Source organism: Schistocerca americana, chromosome 1 (assembly GCF_021461395.2).
Source record: "Schistocerca americana isolate TAMUIC-IGC-003095 chromosome 1, iqSchAmer2.1, whole genome shotgun sequence".
NCBI lineage: Eukaryota > Metazoa > Arthropoda > Insecta > Orthoptera > Acrididae > Schistocerca > Schistocerca americana.
The window spans coordinates 200,214,637-200,233,430 of NC_060119.1; positions in this window are offsets into that span (position 1 = coordinate 200,214,637).

Genomic DNA, 18,794 nt, shown 5'->3' on the forward strand with positions numbered 1-18,794 from the left:
CCGCCACGTCTCGGTACTTTTGTTCTGTCATCACTAGTTAGATTGTCTGCAGTAAACGCCTGGCATAACCTGATCCTGGCGGCGAACTGTGTGTAACAGCAGCTGAAACTGCTTTTCTGCACGGTGCTGTGTAGCATATACAGCAGTGACCAACTTTACTAAAAGCCCGACTGCTACCTGGTAACAAAAGGCATTGCAGCACTAACGTCTGTTGTAACACCAATAGGCAAAATCTGGGAAAATGAACCTGAGGTACTTTGTAACTCTATGGACGTCTACGTCAGTCTGTTAATCCAAACTTTACTTTGTGGCTGTCTGTATGTGGTCGTAAGTATAACAACCTCTCAAGAAAAAGACAGACAAATATATTATATTAAACGTTCTTCACACTATGTTTTCAAAAAGAAATATTTCGTGTCTTGTGACGACTAGACGCGATAATATAGTTGAACGCAGCAGTCAAACATTCTGACATGCCGTGTTTAGTATTTTTATCCTCGAGTATATCTGATAACTTTTCATATTTTGTTACGTGTGGTTGTGTGGAGCACACGCAGGAGAAATGGGAGATTGCAGCATGTAGAGCTTCTAACAGGAAATGTACAGTACGTAATGTCATAGTAAGGCATGGTAAAACTGCAAAGCCGTAACAGAGGTGCAGAAATGAAATGTATTTGTAATAACCAATAGAAAGTGATCTTAATCTCCGGAATGAGCTATTAAATTGAAAAGAAAATTAGTGTGACTCTGTTTCAGGTGACTTAGTTCGACTTCTATCCATGATAACTGCGTATTTCACTTCAAACACTCAAAATAATCAGAGGAAAAGAATTTCTGATACTTTATATTGACATGTACACTAACATTTTTGTCCCGCATTTCTCATATGCCCTAAGTTAGCTGAGGCATCTTTTATTGACATGTGATTGAGGTTGCGGTATGAGATAATAGGCTACATCTTACCCTAACTGTTACAGCATCTTCAGAAAACTGAATAACATGTGAAATCGAATCACATTTTAAATCAGTGACCAGTAAAGCAGTGTCATATCGACAACGTATCTACAAAGCAAAAAAAAAAAAAAAAAATTGTTTTGCATCTAATTTTGTATTTCTAGGAATACGACTAGCGTTAGACGTCTGTATCCATCTGTGCAGAATGACTATCCCGTTTGCGTACTCCAGCAGTCATAACAGTAAAATATGTTTCAGTCGAATGTTCAAATCTAATGTATTTCAATGTCTCATACAAATGTTAACACCTTGGTAAATTTTGGTGCAAGCGTAACCTAAACATAATTCATTTGCTACTGAAAATAACCGATAAATCAAAATCTGTTTGGCTACTAAGTATATTATGCGAATATCCTAGTGCTATAATGTAAAATATTCATCATCAAGATACAAATATAACAACCATTTATGGTGAAACATATTAGTCTTCAACTAGTAAAAAGTCGTAATCATGCTGCTGTAACGCCACAGTTTCAAGCATTTTGCTGTCTTTTAAATATTTAACAAATTATTAATGAGCAGATATTGTTTATCTTACCTGTCACATGAACCGTCATTCTTCGCGTATAAGCCTGCGTTCTATAATTCCACCTGCGTAAACTACACTGAAAAAACCTGTCTGAAAATGTTGTGGTAATTTCTTTGCAAATTGTGTTTTCGTCCTTAGACACACAAGTAGAGCAGTTTCAATGTTACACTAAACGGGTATGATTAAACTACAATGAATTTTTTAAACAGTACTTGAAACAGTCACGAGTATCGAAATCTGGTACATTTTCTTTTAATTATACTGAAGTATACTGATTACAGTAAACATTTTTGTCTGCGCTATGGCGGAAAACTGTAACTGTTTATGAACAAAGTCCACATTGTTGTACTACAGACTTAGCACATCACCCGCGCAAGAGTTGATAAAGAAACGTGCACGTTTTAACAAACTGAAGTTTCAATAGAGGCCTATTTTATTAATCCCAGAAGCATTGCAAAATGCAAATAGATAAGAATACTAACACTTTTTTCACGGGTATACTGAATCAGACCTGAAGAATATACCAAGCCAACTGTGGAGTTTATAATATTTTCCCAGCCCTTTTTGTTACAGGTAGAGGCAAAATCATCACACTAACTGCAAAGCACTAACATGAACTGTATTATGTGCCAAATTACGTGTGAAATAACACTGAAAACTGGTAGAACCTACTGTGATACAATATTTTGCCGTGACACTTTCGAATTAAGAACAAACATTCATATGGTAACCAGAAAACTTAATTATGAGACAATCAAGGTGGAGCAAGGAGACAGGCTTTCAAATAAGACATCAGTTACACAAAAAATAAGAATGACAACAATTAAAAAAGCTACAAAAAGTGAAAAATATGTAACAAATAAGAATCCAGGTATAATTTATGAGGTCCAACTATTTGCAACAATGACATTCCACTGAAAAACGTCACTTTGACCCTGAACTTTTTACATGTAAATCGCAACTTTGTTTCACTATAACTGTGTCACAGCAGAAGCTTGCCACTCATCTTCGGAATCTTCAAACTGTAGCAGCAAGAATATAAAGACGTGTCAGGAACCTGCAACACGCTAGAGAAAGAACAATAATGTGGGATCTTAAAGGAAAGGGCGAATCTATTTTCTGGGGGAAACAAAAAGTCCTGGAAAAAAATGAAATTTCTGGGAAAAAAGTACTTCAAGACAACCCATCAAGAATCAGGAGCATATGTGAAGTGCGTTTCTGTACGATATTATTATTATCAACAGATACATTTAATGTGTTTGTCGAAAATTTCAGTCATCAGGAGCGGAATGAATAGAAGCATCAACTTAAGACAAACAATCTTGCTTAGACAGGGTATTAGCAGACAGACAGATTGATACTGGAATGGAAACAAATGATACAACTGATCCTGCTGCTGTGTGAATTAATAACTTTTCCATCACTTATGATGGGCGGTCACTTAATTTACTCAGTTGTAGGAATTAAACGTAAGTGCTGAACGGAAAATAAAAACCTATGCAAGAGTCCTCCATAATAGGCACATGGATTGCAGATGAGAGAACTGGGTGACATTTCTGTTTGCCAACAACAGTCGACAGATTGCAATTAGTAGAATGAATCACAGTCATTTATACAGAAATTTTTAGAGAGTAAGTAGATCAGAACACGACCATCACTACCGACAAACAAAAAACAGAAGCGAACATTGCGTATAGTCTATACCCATTGAGGTCTATGCGTATAAGACAAATACTGTCTTCACCTCAAATCTTTTATTTGCGCTCACAAACGTGATTCTTTCATCCGTATCCGCACAGATTAAATTCTTGCGGAGTACTTTAAAAGCGGTCGGCACGCCACAGTTCCGAAGGTAGAACCGCTGTACTTCGTACTCAGCTTTCAGACTGTGCTATAGCTGGGCAAATTTCAATGTCAGTCATATGTCGAAGCTGCTTTCAAATTGGGAGGGGCATCAGCAATTTTGCTGTTCCTCTTAATATTAAAAAAAATCCAATTGTACAATTTTCACCAGTATCACACGTTGCAAGAAATCCGAAGTCCCAGTTTTTCGTTTTAACTATACATTGAGCCTACTCAGTGTAGCCTCCATCGGCTGTGACGCATCTGGCCCAACGTTCTTTCCATGATGTAAATGCACTTTGGTAAAATTCTGGGGATTGACTTTTACACCATCGCTTGACACAGGAAATAACGTCTTTCTCACTATCAAATGTTTTACCGCGCAAATGGGACTTCAGACAAAGAGGTAAAAATGAGACGGAGCCAAGTCCGTACTGTAGGGAGGGTGAGGAACAATTCTCCAACCCATTTTCCTGATTTCCTCTTGCGTCATAAGGGCTGCATGGGGTTTGGCATTGTCGTGGTGTAGGCTGATGATATGACCCTGAAGCTGTGGTCTGTGGGTCTTGTTGGCACGTCTGAGCTTGTGCAATGACAATCAATAACGGTCCCGGTTAATTGTGGAACCAGGTTCCAAAAAGTCAATGAAAAGGACACCACACTGATCCCAGAAGAAGGAGGCCATTTCCTTTCGTCCTGCTGTTCGTGAAAGTCTTGATTTCTTCTTCCGAGTGGAACCCGGATGGCGCAACTCCATGGATTGGATTTTGCTCTCAGGTTCGGACAAAAACAACCATGTTTCACCCTGGGTAATGACGCCGTCAGAACACTGTTCCCACTTTTCAGTAAAAGTCTTAAAGAGACCCTGGCACACATTCTTCCTCATCGTTTTCATTTCTCTTGTCAATAATCTAGGCACCCAACGTGCACAGATTTTTACTTACCCTAGTGACTGTACCAGTGATACCACACTACCAAATGACAAACGAGTCATTTCAGCACAAATCGTCACACATCTGCCATTTTGGATGATTTTGTCAATAGTCTTCTTAATAACATAACTTACTGCCGTCGATGGTCTACCGCATCGTGGATTGTTCAGTAGAGAGAAATCACCTTCTCTAAACCTCTGCAACCACCACTGCGATAAACTGTGTCCTCCCCATAAACAGGGAGCAACTTCCTGTGAATCGATGTGGTTTTAAAGAGGTACTCCATCACCGACCGTTGTAGCAACCTGACATCTACTTCACGGTTCATTATGGCTCATCTGTAAATAAAAGAAAATACTTTTATATACCAACTTATAGCTAAATGTTCCAAGTATGTTCACAAAATATTTCATTCCCCTCCTGCAAAAAATAAAACATTTAGAAACGACTTTGCATTTCCTTCCTTCACCCATGACCATTTTTGTGCCCACACGACGACTGAAATTTAGCTCCTCGCGTTAATGTGTAGTAACTTTGCTTCATATAACACGGCATTATGTCAATACCGTTAATTTTACAAACGCACACTCAGTAATATTTACTCTGATGCATTAGCTGGTCACAACAACATTGCGGAGCGTTAACTGAGGGAACAGAAATTTCACAACTCGTAGCCAGTGGCCACGGAAGTAATCCATAATACTCCTCAGATTGCGCGAAAGATGAATTCGCGCCAACAGAGTGTCAGTAGGCGCGAGTGATGTGATCGTATCCAGAAGGTAAGGTCGCAGACAGACTTACCCTGATTTTGGGCCTTGCAAAGTTTTCAAGAACACCTGCAGACTGCAAGTTTTCAGCTATCTTTACGATAAAGGTTCGGCGTTGCTTCACGCAATCGCGTTCACTGATCACAAATAACTCATTATGACAAGAGTCGTATAATAATATTGAGACAAGTCTCTGCAGTTATAACCATGAAGTCCTTATTATCGCGAGTCTCCACTGACATACCAGTAGATCACTCTGCAAATTCTTATGCACAAAGCAAGTGTTGCTGCGGATATCGGCACACACATAACTCTATGTGCAGAAATCACTATTTTGAAATGAATGTTACTAATACATATATAAGACTAAGTTTACCGCAGTAGTAGGGGAAGGAAGAGAAGATGAACTTACGGGAGAAAACAGGTTTGGCAGAAGGTATGAAACAGCAGAAAGACTGAATTTTCAGTTAATAACAGAAAATACGTAGCTCAGAAATCGCAACAGGAGGCGGTAAACCTGATCACAACAGGAGGCCGTAAAATTGCAAATTACCGCCGTTAAATATAACAAGATCCCATCTGGATTACGTCGCTTGTGACAAATTCTGAAATCAGTTACCGAATGATAAAGCGTACCCAGGAGCAGATATAGCCTAATGTCACAATTTGATAATACTGAAGAGAAGAATGAACTCAAAAAAAAAAAAAGTCCGGGTCAATCAGAGTAGAAGGAACTGGATACTGAAATTCTGATAACTGATGATAAGCGTATCAAGTTGGGCAGGTGAATGCAAGTAGACCTACAAGGAACGTAACTGCGAATAAACCTTGTGTAAGAAAAGAAACACTGCAACTGATCGATGAACAGAAAAAGTACAGTAATGTTAAGGAAGAAACAGAAATACAGCTACACAAGTCAGTTGGGAATGTAATGGATACGAAGTGTAGGGAAGTCAAAGAGACAGCTTTAGGATAAATATAACTAAATCGATAAAGAAATTGTCGTAGGAACGACTGATTCAGCACAGAAAAAAGTCAAAAGACCCTTCTGTCAAATCAAAACCAAGGGTGCCAACATTAAGTGTGTAACCGGAATTCCACTGTTAAACCTAGAGGGGTGAGCTAATATGTGAAAAGAGCACACTGAAGGCCTCTAAGGGGAGGAGGAACCACCTAATGAAGTGACAGAAGGAAATAGGGAATCGATATTAAATATTCCGTATTGGGGTCTGAGTTTAACAGCGCTTCGGAAACCCTGCAATTAGATGGGACAGAAGGCGTACATAACACTCCTTCAGAATTTCTAAAACCATTGGGGTAAGTGACAGCCAAACGACTATTTAAATTAGTGTGTATAATCTATGAAAGTGCGAGTATACCATCACACTTCTGGGAAAAAAAAATCGTCCACACAGTCCCGAAGGTAGCAAGTGACCATAACTGAGAGAACTATCGCGCAATCAGCTTAGCATAGAAGTTTCTGTCAAGAACAAATCATAGAACGCGGGCAAAGGTAATTGAGAATCTATTAGATGACGGTTAATTTAGGTTTAGGAAAGTTAAAAGTTCTCACGTTCCTGTTGATAATCGAAGAAAGGGTTAACAGTAATCAAGTTATCTTCAAAGGATTTGTCCACATAGATGTGAACTGGTACAAGATGTTCGAAATTCTGAGAAAAATACAAGTAACCTGTAGAGAAAGTCCTATGATACACAGTATGTACAAGAAACTAGAGGGGGCAATAACACTGAAAACCCGAGAAAAAGTGTGTCGATTAAAAAATATTTGCAAGGATGCAGCCTTTCTCTCCGATTGTTTAATATATACATCGAAGAATTATGAAAATACAAGAGAGATTCAAGAGTGTGGTTGAAATACATGACGAGAGAATATAAAAAAAAATGGTTCAAATGGCTCAGAGCACTATGGGACATAACTGCTGAGGTCGTCAGTCCCCTACAACTTAGAACTACTTAAACCTAACTAACCTAATGACATCACACACATCCATGCCCGAGGCAGGATTCGAACCTGAGACCGTAGCGGTCGCGCGGTTCCAGACTGTAGCGCCTAGAACCGCTCAGCCACCCCAGCCGGTTAGAGAATATCAATGTGGGGATTCTGTGATGGCATTTCTGTCCTCAGTGAAAGAGAGGAATACATAACATCAAAATCGAAAACCACGCAGTAGATGAAGTAAAATAATTCTGCTACATTGGAATCAAAATTATACAAAGCAGACCGGCTTTGGTAAAGTGACGTTCCTGGCCAAAGAAAGTCAACTATTTTTATAGCCCTTAATATGAGGGAGAAATTTCTAAGAACATACGTTTGGAGCACAGAATTACATAACAGTGGGAAAATCGGAGAAGAAGAGAATCGACGTGTTTGAAATGTATCGTTATAGAACAGTGGCTCCCACCCTGGAGATAATTACCCTCTTAGTGGTAACATGTATTGTCTGTGGATAAAAACGAAAGTGTTCCGTTGTGTTTCGATCATGAAACTAAGTTTATTTTTAAAGAAGCATTAGTATTTCGTAGGACTGTAACTCTTATTGCATAAGTTACCAATAATGACATTTTCTCCAAATACTAACATTAACAATGTCGGGTGGTTCGATCGTGTGAAACGAATTTATGAATATCATTTTACATCAAGGCCACCCACTACACACATTCTCCATAGTATGTACCATGTATCTAAGGGAGTAAGGTTGAGACATATACATCATGTACTTTTAATTATCTCACGAAAATGCCTTCTCCGAGTAGTAGGTAGTTCCAGCAGCAGAACATAATTTATTTAATTACTGACAGGCTGCGGGTGAGGCAAGAGTCGCTAGGAAGAGGAGTGATGGAGGAGCAGCATGTTTAGCTACACGTGTGTACACTGATAGTGGATAGTTAGGCTTTGTTCTTTCCAGAGGAGTTGTATGTAGAAGTAGGAATGCACAGAGAAATGCTTCACCATTCTATAAAAACAGATTGTCAGGAACAGTCAATTCCTGGTTTAATAAAGCTCTACAAAACGAAAAATATTTTATTTTTCGTCGTTTTAAAAATGGAAGAGTTCAAAGATTCTTTTTCATTATTAAATTTAGTTAGATATTAATGTTGATGATGAAAGAGCGAGGAGGGGGATTATTATGTAGTTAATATCTTAGAGCTACTGCTATAGAAGGACATTGGAAATTGGAGGGACTGGTAAGGAATGAGAAGATTCTCTACAGAATCTGTGGTTTATCATAGGGATCTGATCAGAGTAATTGTGATACTGTGATATCTTCAGATTCCTTACAGGAAAAGGGAACACCAGGAAAACACTGACATTGAGAAGTAACAGAATGACAGAACATATTTTAAGACAGTAGGGAATAACTTCCACGGTGCGAGAGGAAACTGTAGATGGTAACGACTGTAGGGGAAGACGGAGACTACAATATATCAAACAGATAATTGAGGAAGAAGTCAGCAAGCACTATCCTCAGATGAATGTATACAGCATTAATGGTGAGACCTTCACCTGTGTATTTTAATGTCTTTATTGAAATGCAACCAATTTCGGTGACACACTGCAGCGTCATACGACGCATCTATTGACAATAAATAGACCTACAACCAATTTTCAGTACCGTTGCCGAGTTTGATTTTCATTGCATGTTACTGCAGTAAGAAGAGTTGGTTAAAGGTTCATCTTTGCCAATAGGAGGACTGATGCAGTGTGTCACCGAAACCGATCGAATTTGAATTAACAGAGTTAAATACACTGCTGAAGGTGTTACCTCTCATAGAGCGTTCAGCCGATGTTCAGTTGTCCATCCAAAACAGAAGACGGGCATACGAAACTGAGATGAAGAGGCTGTACAAGAGAGGGGTTATTGGTAGGCCACATCAGACCAGTCACAAGACTCGTGACACCAAAAAAAAGGATTGTTGCCGGAAATGGCTATTACTGACCTCATGTATGTCCCGTACCGCCGCTCGGTGTATAGATCAGCCCTCTGCTTCGTCGCGACTAGAAGACTCGTCCCCTGTCGAGCAACTGAAGTCCGTCCACTCATTTGACGCCTGTTTCTCTGGGGACAGACTTGCTGAATGTTCGGACAGCTCTTCTCCCGAAGTTCGTCTGTCCTCTGCGATGTAGTTGGTCTCCTAATCAGTCAAGATCTCCTCGGAAGACCCGCAAGACGATCAGTCCGAGAGCTCCCCTTCGTCAGTGGGGCTGCCAGCTCCAGACGAGGAGCTGCTGTCCGTCCACTCGTCAGAAGAATCGGCTCCCTCAGCGTCGCCCTCCCAGTAGCCGGCAACGACGTCCTCGTTCTCATCGTCCATGTCCAGATGGTTCCACAGGGCTTCTAAGACGCCCACTTGGATTTATTCCGCGTTGTTGCATCCAAGATCAAAGTCCTCTTCATGATCGTCCATGTCGTCCTCCTATAGAGCGTGCTGTTCCGACTTCACCATGGCGCTGTTGTGGCCGGCTATCCTTAGCAGCCTTCGTCGCTCTCTCTCCAACTGCTTGGTGCGTCGTCGCATCTCCATACGCTCTTCCAGCGCCCACCTGTCCATTGTATCCTGAAACAAGTAGCTGACTGTTAACCTCTGACTAAATAGCAACTTCGAGTGCTTACACAAGAATTTGGATGTAACGTCTTAATTAAATTGTGAAGATGTTATCTGTCTAATGAATTACGCGATGTCGGCCGGTGTGGCCTAGCGGTTGTAGATGCTTCAGTCTGGAACCGCGCGACCACTACGGTCGCAGGTTCGGATCCTGCCTCGGGCATGGATGTGTGTGATGTCCTTAGGTTAGTTAGGTTTAAGTAGTTCTAAGTTCTAGGGGACTGATAACCTCAGATGTTGAGTCCCATAGTGCTCAGAGCCATTTGAACCAGCCAATTACGCGATGCCAGCTACACACACTAATTGCAAACGAAACTCCTCACACCACACGGGAGCTAGACGCTAGTCACGTCCACAAATCGGCAGGGAAATAAGAAGAATAAATGTTCAACTACCGTAAAAGAAGTAAAAAAGTACAGTATACATGAGCACCAAGACATGAAAATGAACTAGAATTCCACCCAATTGTAATCACTATTCTAAATTTACAAAAAACTTCTTTCTGTTTCACATACATACATCTAAAGACTGTTCCGATGGGACATGCCCACAGAAGTACAGAGCATAATGAACACAACTGTAAAATTTCGAAAGAACAACGTGGGCTTGATGAGATCGATCGATTGGTGTCACGAAAAGGATTTAGCACTGACTGTGAACCTCGACAAAGTGAAAGCGCAATGAGAAAATATGTAAAAATATGTGACAGGTAACTCCCAAACTCATACGGACGTAAATGGTTCAAATGGTTCTAAGCACTATCGGACTTAACATTTTAGGCCGTCAGTCCCCTAGACTTAAAACTACTTAAAGCTAACCAACCCAAAAAACATCACACACATCCATGCCCCAGGCAGGATTCGAACCTGCGATCGTAGCAGCCATGCGGTCCCGGACTCAAGCGCCTAGAACCGCTCGGCCACGATGGCCGGAAACAAGAGAACCTGTTCCTCTAGAGGAGATATGCCGATTTACGATTTCAGGTAAACGCCGTCGGTGCTAAACATTTACAATAATATTGTAACCATTTACAAACTTCTGTCTCTTGCTTATTATAGGCCGCTGACACTGTACTTATAATTTCGGCTTAGCGTTGAAGAAAATTTGTCATATGGTGTCTTCATTATTCACTAATCACGATCGAAGACTCTTTTGCACTCATTTTTTGACCAATATAGCGCGTAGGAGTTAGCGACCGCCTGAATATCAAGCCATTTCGTAATTCATATACAGCGATTTAAAGGAAATGCATATACGTCTCCCTTATTGTTCTTGTTACTTCATTCGCCGTAACAAACAAATTTTTCTTGTGCCTTGACAATCAGTATCGCTTCTGGCAGAACTATTTCTTATTTAAGACCTAAAAGCACAAATTACTGTCGTCAATTAGAGCAGCTTGTTTTCCTATTGCAAATATAACAATAATAGTCAGGCGTTTTGTGTGTGCACTATTAGCAATTAAAACGCGTCTGGTGTTTGTCTTGAAGTATGTTCTGGACGATGGGCATAATTTAAATTACAATTTATCCTCTCCCCAACTCCCGTATATCATTTAAACACGCTATAGTAAATAAACCTCAATAACTTTCATAATTTATTTGACACGTAACACGAAGGATAAGCGATGGATACAGGCTATTGTCTTCCTGTTAAACAAGTATTTTGTGTAGTTGCTAATACTTTTTGTTTTGAAGATTTGACTTCTTCCACACACGTTTCTTTGTCGATGTTTGTCAACTGTTACATGACCTAAACTAGTTAGTAGGGAGCGAATATTAACGGACCAACCACAATTTGCTTGCCTTCACCCTTCAAAACGTTTTCTCATATGTAAAATCCCTACTAGGTTAATTTCTTACACAAGGTAAATGTCAGTGCCTTGGAAGGTAAACTTAGTTCAGCAAATCGCTACCAATTTTTTTCTGGGGTAACAGCTTTTTCGTAAGTGTCATACTTACGGAACCTTCTTTTGTATTGCATAGACGTATAAGTTATGTTGCCTAAGGAGAGAAGAAAAGAAAAAGACCAACAACATTGAACTAGCGACCACACATATACGGTCTCACTCGTTTTGAGGTATACTGCACCTCTTTTACTACTTACTATTATCCCTATAGAATGCAATGCTTGTTGTAGTCACTTCTTGTCTACAACAATATAATGTAGTGCTGCTACTAAATGTTTTCGGAAACTTCCAAAATCAAAATTTTGGTTGAGTCTAAAACGATAACTTTCAAAGCTTTCATGACACATCCGGGAAAGACAAACTGATACTTAGCATATGTCAGAATAACCGAAAATAAATGCAACGACTGTCGTTCCTAAAACATTTTAGGTTTTTGTTTTGAAAATAAACTACCATTCAAAACAACATTTCTAAATTACATTAATCATCCATTAATATCCCTTCGGTGCAGATGCACACCAAGTTCCAACTCTTAGATGAGTCGGCGAGATGCCGCGAGTAATGAGGCTGATGACCGGGTCACTACATCAGCAGCGTGTAGTGTAAGTTGAGCATTTCGCGGGGTGGTGGGGGGGGCGCGGCGGGGGGGGGGGGGGGGGGGGGGGTTGGCGGGGGGGGGAGGGATGGTTGGAAAGGTTGAGAAATTCGTTTTCTATCAGACTTATATTCATTCCACACAATGCAGTTCGATGACTCTGGCCTCATCGCCGACAACAGACTGATGAAATGACTAATTTCCTTCAGAGGAAAGACCTCTAGGAAATGTAAGTTTCCTGCCGCGAAAACTTTCGAAATCAGTTACCACCAAACACGAGTTCCTCCACATCTAAGTGGCATACTATTTTGTTGGTCGTAGAAAAATGAGTGAATATCACCTCCAATAGCAACATAACTAGTAAACTAACGCAAATGGTTACGAATATCTGTACTGATGGCTGCTCTGAAATTAACGCAGAATTCTTAAATATCGTCACATCTTCCCGCTAAAACCGTCCCGCCAAAAAGTGGTAAGAAACATAAAATTTAAAAATACTGTCGATAAGCATAATGTGAACTGCCATGAAATGTCACGACTCCTGCCGGCCGAAGTGGCCGTGCGGTTAAAGGCGCTGCAGTCTGGAACCGCAGGACCGCTACGGTCGCAGGTTCGAATCCTGCCTCGGGCATGGATGTTTGTGATGTCCTTAGGTTAGTTAGGTTTAACTAGTTCTAAGTTCTAGGGGACTAATGACCTCAGCAGTTGAGTCCCATAGTGCTCAGAGCCATTTGAACCATTTGTCACGACTCCAAAGTTATAGAATAATGTACACTACATTTTTCAAACAAAGAGAATGATGTACCACTATCGTATGGAAGAATTCAATACTCGAAGTCTCTGTTGCGTGGTGTGATGCAAAAGTCAGTACTGGTCCAGTAAAAAGTTTCTAAGTCTTTTCTCAATGGTTTTCCGCCTTGAAGTCATTGTTGTCGTGCAGTTCATCTCGCATTCCTTTCAGTGCCCGCCCTTATCACTTGGTGATTGATATCTACCGCCCAGGTACAGAAAGTGACGCAGCGACAGTAGGTCAGTTCAGGTCTGCTCCAGCGCGCACATTCCACGTTAGCGATCGAAGAGATAACGCTGCTAACGGTACCAGTCATTTACAGTAGCGGTTAGCAGTGAAAAGGCGGTTGGTATAATACTTCTGTAACAGAAAAAAAGGTGCAATCATTCACTTAAAAATTTTTTCGTCGCAAGATTACCAATCAAGTACTCCGGTCCATTTTAAGAAAGCCTCAAATAAACACTCCACAATTAAATATGTAAGCTATATCGTAGGTTTCACTGATACGTTTACACGACAAAGTCCGTTGTGGATCGCAGCAGTCCCGGATAATCCTGCAGCGCTCTTGCTAAGAAAAATTTCTTTCACGGCCCCTACGGGCGATTTTCTGGAGGTCTCTGTTATGTCTTCACTGTGGCAGGTACATACAGAATTCAAAAGTGGTGATTAAATAATCATGTGTTGCTGAATTCAGGACACGTCAGCTACTGGTTTCTTCCATAGCGTAACTTTCTACAGTCCCTGGCACTTTTTTTTGAGGGGGGGGGGGTCATCAGTCTTCTGATTGGTTAGATACGGCCCGCCACGAATTTCTCCCTGGTGCCATCCTCTTCATCTCTGAGAATTCTGCGTCGTCAATCATCTGTTCGATGTACTCCAATGTCTGTCTTTCTCTACAGTTTGTGCCCTCTATAGCTCGCTCGAGTACCTTGGAGGTCATTCCCTGATGTCTTAACGGATGTCCTATCATCCTTTCCCTCTCCTCTCCAATTCTGCGGAGAACCTCTTCATTCCTAATTCTCAACATTCGCCTGTAGCACCGCATCTGAAATGCTTCGATTCTCTTCTATCCCTGTTTTCCCACAGTCCATGTTTCACTACCATACAATGCTGTACTCCAGAAGTACACGTACAATCTTCGATATTTCTTCTTCAAATTAATTCTTATGTTTGATACTAGTAGACTTCTCTTGGCCAGAATTGCCCCTTCTGCCAGAGCCAGTCTACTTTTGATGTCCTTGCTCCGTCCGTCATTGGGAATTTTGCTGCCCAGGCAGTAGAACTCCTTAACTTCATCTGCTTCGTGATCATCAATCCTGCTGCTAAGTTTCTCACTGATCTCATTTCCACTGCTTCCCATTACTTTCGCCTTTCTTCGATTTACTCTCAATCCATAATCTGTACTCATTACATTGTTGGTTCCATTCAGCATATCATGCAGTTCTTCTTCACTTTCACTTAGAATAGCAATGTCATCAGCAAATCGTACCATTTATATCCTTTCACCTGGAATTTTGATTCCATCCTGAACTCTTCTTTTATTTCCATCATTTCTTCTTCGATGTACACTCCTGGAAATGGAAAAAAGAACACATTGACACCGGTGTGTCAGACCCACCATACTTGCTCCGGACACTGCGAGAGGGCTGTACAAGCAATGATCACACGCACGGCACAGTGGACACAACAGGAACCGCGGTGTTGGCCGTCGAATGGCGCTAGCTGCACAGCATTTGTGCACCGCCGCCGTCAGTGACAGCCAGTTTGCCGTGGCATACGGAGCTCCATCGCAGTCTTTAACACTGGTAGCATGCCGCGACAGCGTGGACGTGAACCGTATGTGCAGTTGACGGACTTTGAGCGAGGGCGTATAGTGGGCATGCGGGAGGCCGGGTGGACGTACCGCCGAATTGCTCAACACGTGGGGCGTGAGGTCTCCACAGTACATCGATGTTGTCGCCAGTGGTCGGTGGAAGGTGCACGTGCCCGTCGACCTGGGACCGGACCGCAGCGACGCACGGATGCACGCCAAGACCGTAGGATCCTACGCAGTGCCGTAGGGGACTGCACCGCCACTTCCCAGCAAATTAGGGACATTGTTGCTCCTGGGGTATCGGCGAGGACCATTCGCAACCGTCTCCATGAAGCTGGGCTACGGTCCCGCACACCGTTAGGCCGTCTTCCGCTCACGCCCCAACATCGTGCAGCCCGCCTCCAGTGGTGTCGCGACAGGCGTGAATGGTGGGACGAATGGAGACGTGTCGTCTTCAGCGATGAGAGTCGCTTCTGCCTTGGTGCCAATGATGGTCGTATGCGTGTTTGGCGCCGTGCAGGTGAGCGCCACAATCAGGACTGCATACGACCGAGGCACACAGGGCCAACACCCGGCATCATGGTGTGGGGAGCGATCTCCTACACTGGCCGTACACCACTGGTGATCGTCGAGGGGACACTGAATAGTGCACGGTACATCCAAACCGTCATCGAACCCATCGTTCTACCATTCCTAGACCGGCAAGGGAACTTGCTGTTCCAACAGGACAATGCACGTCCACATGTATCCCGTGCCACCCAACGTGCTCTAGAAGGTGTAAGTCAACTACCCTGGCCAGCAATATCTCCGGATCTGTCCCCCATTGAGCATGTTTGGGACTGGATGAAGCGTCGTCTCACGCGGTCTGCACGTCCAGCACGAACGCTGGTCCAACTGAGGCGCCAGGTGGAAATGGCATGGCAAGCCGTTCCACAGGACTACATCCAGCATCTCTACGATCGTCTCCATGGGAGAATAGCAGCCTGCATTGCTGTGAAAGGTGGATGTACACTATACTAGTGCCGACATTGTGCATGCTCTGTTGCCTGTGTCTATGTGCCTGTGGTTCTGTCAGTGTGATCATGTGATGTATCTGACCCCAGGAATGTGTCAATAAAGTTTCCCCTTCCTGGGACAATGAATTCACGGTGTTCTTATTTCAATTTCCAGGAGTGTATATATTGAACAGTAGGGGCGAAAGACCATATCGCTGTCTTTCACCCTTTTTAATCCGAGCAGTTGGTTCTTGGTCGTCCACTCTTATTTTTCCCTCTTGGCTCTTTTACATATTCTACATTACCCATCCCTCCCTATTGTTCTCAGAAATTCGAACATCGTGCACCATTTTACACTGTCGAACGCTTTTTGCAGGTCGACAAATCCTACGAATGTGCCTTGTTTTTTCTTTAGTCTTGCTTCCATTGTCAACCGCAGCGTCAGAATTGCCTCTCTGGTGCCTTTGCCTTTTTCAAAGCCAAACTGATCGACATCTAGCTCATCCTCAATTTTCTTTTCCACCGTTCTGTATACTATTCTTGTCAGAAACTGAGATGCGTGAGCTGTTGATCTGATTGTGCGGTAATTCTCTCACGTGTCAGCTCTTACAGTCTTCGGAATTGTGTGGATCATATTATTCCTAAAGTCAGATGGTTTGTCCCCAGACTCATACCTTCTACACACCAATGTGAATAGTCATTTTGTTGCCACTTCTCCCAATGGTATTTGATCTTAAGTCTTCCAAAGCTCTCTTAAATTCTGATTCCAATACTGGATCCCCTATCTCTACTAAATCGACTGCTGTTTCTTCTTCTAGCACATCTGACAAATCGTCCCCTCTCACAGAGGCCGTCAATGTACTCTTTCCACCTTTCCGCTCTCTCCTCTGCATTTAACAGTGGAGTTCCCTGGCACGCTATGTCTCTTTATTGTTGATCAAGACAAAATGACCAGCAGTCGGTGGGAACTACACTCACAGCTCTACGCCTTGCAGGCTGGAAAGAGTGCGTCATCTTCTCAGCCGTCAATGTTCATTCCCTTGCCAGACTGATTTCTTCGGAGAATTCTGACGACTATAAGCTACTGTCCATCCTGTGACTCTGTACTGTCCTGTACAGACTGTCTGCGGATTCCCTTGTCCTCTCTTTTATCAGTCGCGCCTGGAGGTGCGGCGAGTGAGAGTGGTAATTGATCTCTCCTACGCGGACAAAGCCGCAATGAGAGTACTGTTTATTATCTGTCGGCAGCCTACGATACCTCTTAATATTCGGGACCATTATTCCGCGTTTTTATGGTCTTGTTGCATTGCACCCCAGGAAACGAACTGTGCAGACATTTTTTATTGATAAATTTTTCGCCTGATAACGAACTCAAGATATTTTGCGCGTACACGACGATTCGTTAAGAATGACTGGCATGGAAGACGTACCATTGTGCAAAACTACTCATTCGTTGGTCTATCCTACCTACATATGATGAAATATCCTTAACGTAGTACACGGTGTAGCTTCCTGCATTAACAAAAAATAATAAGACGTAGAAGCACTCCTAGGGCAACTGTGGTGTTGCATAGCAGTTTGCTAACAACTGAAACAAAATCATTGTCTGCTCAAGCTACATTCAGAACGAAGACTGCTCTGTGCCACATTTACCTGCATCGACGGGGGTAACTACACTCCTGGAAATGGAAAAAAGAACACATTGACACCGATGTGTCAGACCCACCATACTTGCTCCGGACACTGCGAGAGGGCTGTACAAGCAATGATCACACGCACGGCACAGCGGACACACCAGGAACCGCGGTGTTGGCCGTCGAATGGCGCTAGCTGCGCAGCATTTGTGCACCGCCGCCGTCAGTGTCAGCCAGTTTGCCGTGGCATACGGAGCTCCATCGCAGTCTTTAACACTGGTAGCATGCCGCGACAGCGTGGACGTGAACCGTATGTGCAGTTGACGGACTTTGAGCGAGGGCGTATAGTGGGCATGCGGGAGGCCGGGTGGACGTATCGCCGAATTGTTCAACAAGTGGGGCGTGAGGTCTCCACAGTACATCGATGTTGTCGCCGGTGGTCGGCGGAAGGTGCACGTGCCCGTCGACCAGGGACCGGACCGCAGCGACGCACGGATGCACGCCAAGACCGTAGGATCCTACGCAGTGCCGTAGGGGACCGCACCGCCACTTCCCAGCAAATTAGGGACACTGTTGCTCCTGGGGTATCGGCGAGGACCATTCGCAACCGTCTCCATGAAGCTGGGCTACGGTCCCGCACACCGTTAGGCCGTCTTCCGCTCACGCCCCAACATCGTGCAGCCCGCCTCCAGTGGTGTCGCGACAGGCGTGAATGGTGGGACGAATGGAGACGTGTCGTCTTCAGCGATGAGAGTCGCTTCTGCCTTGGTGCCAATGATGTTCGTATGCGTGTTTGGCGCCGTGCAGGTGAGCGCCACAATCAGGACTGCATACGACCGAGGCACACAGGGCCAACACCCGGCATCATGGTGTGGGGAGCGATCTCCTACACTGGCCGTACACCACTGGTGATCGTCGAGGGGACACTGAATAGTGCACGGTACATCCAAACCGTCGTCGAACCCATCGTCCTACCATTCCTAGACCGGCAAGGGAACTTGCTGTTCCAACAGGACAATGCACGTCCGCATGTATCCCGTGCCACCCAACGTGCTCTAGAAGGTGTAAGTCAACTACCCTGGCCAGCAAGATCTCCGGATCTGTCCCCCATTGAGCATGTTTGGGACTGGATGAAGCGTCGTCTCACGCGGTCTGCACGTCCAGCACGAACGCTGGTCCAACTGAGGCGCCAGGTGGAAACGGCATGGCAAGCCGTTCCACAGGACTACATCCAGCATCTCTACGATCGTCTCCATGGGAGAATAGCAGCCTGCATTGCTGCGAAAGGTGGATATACACTGTACTAGTGCCGACATTGTGCATGCTCTGTTGCCTGTGTCTATGTGCCGGT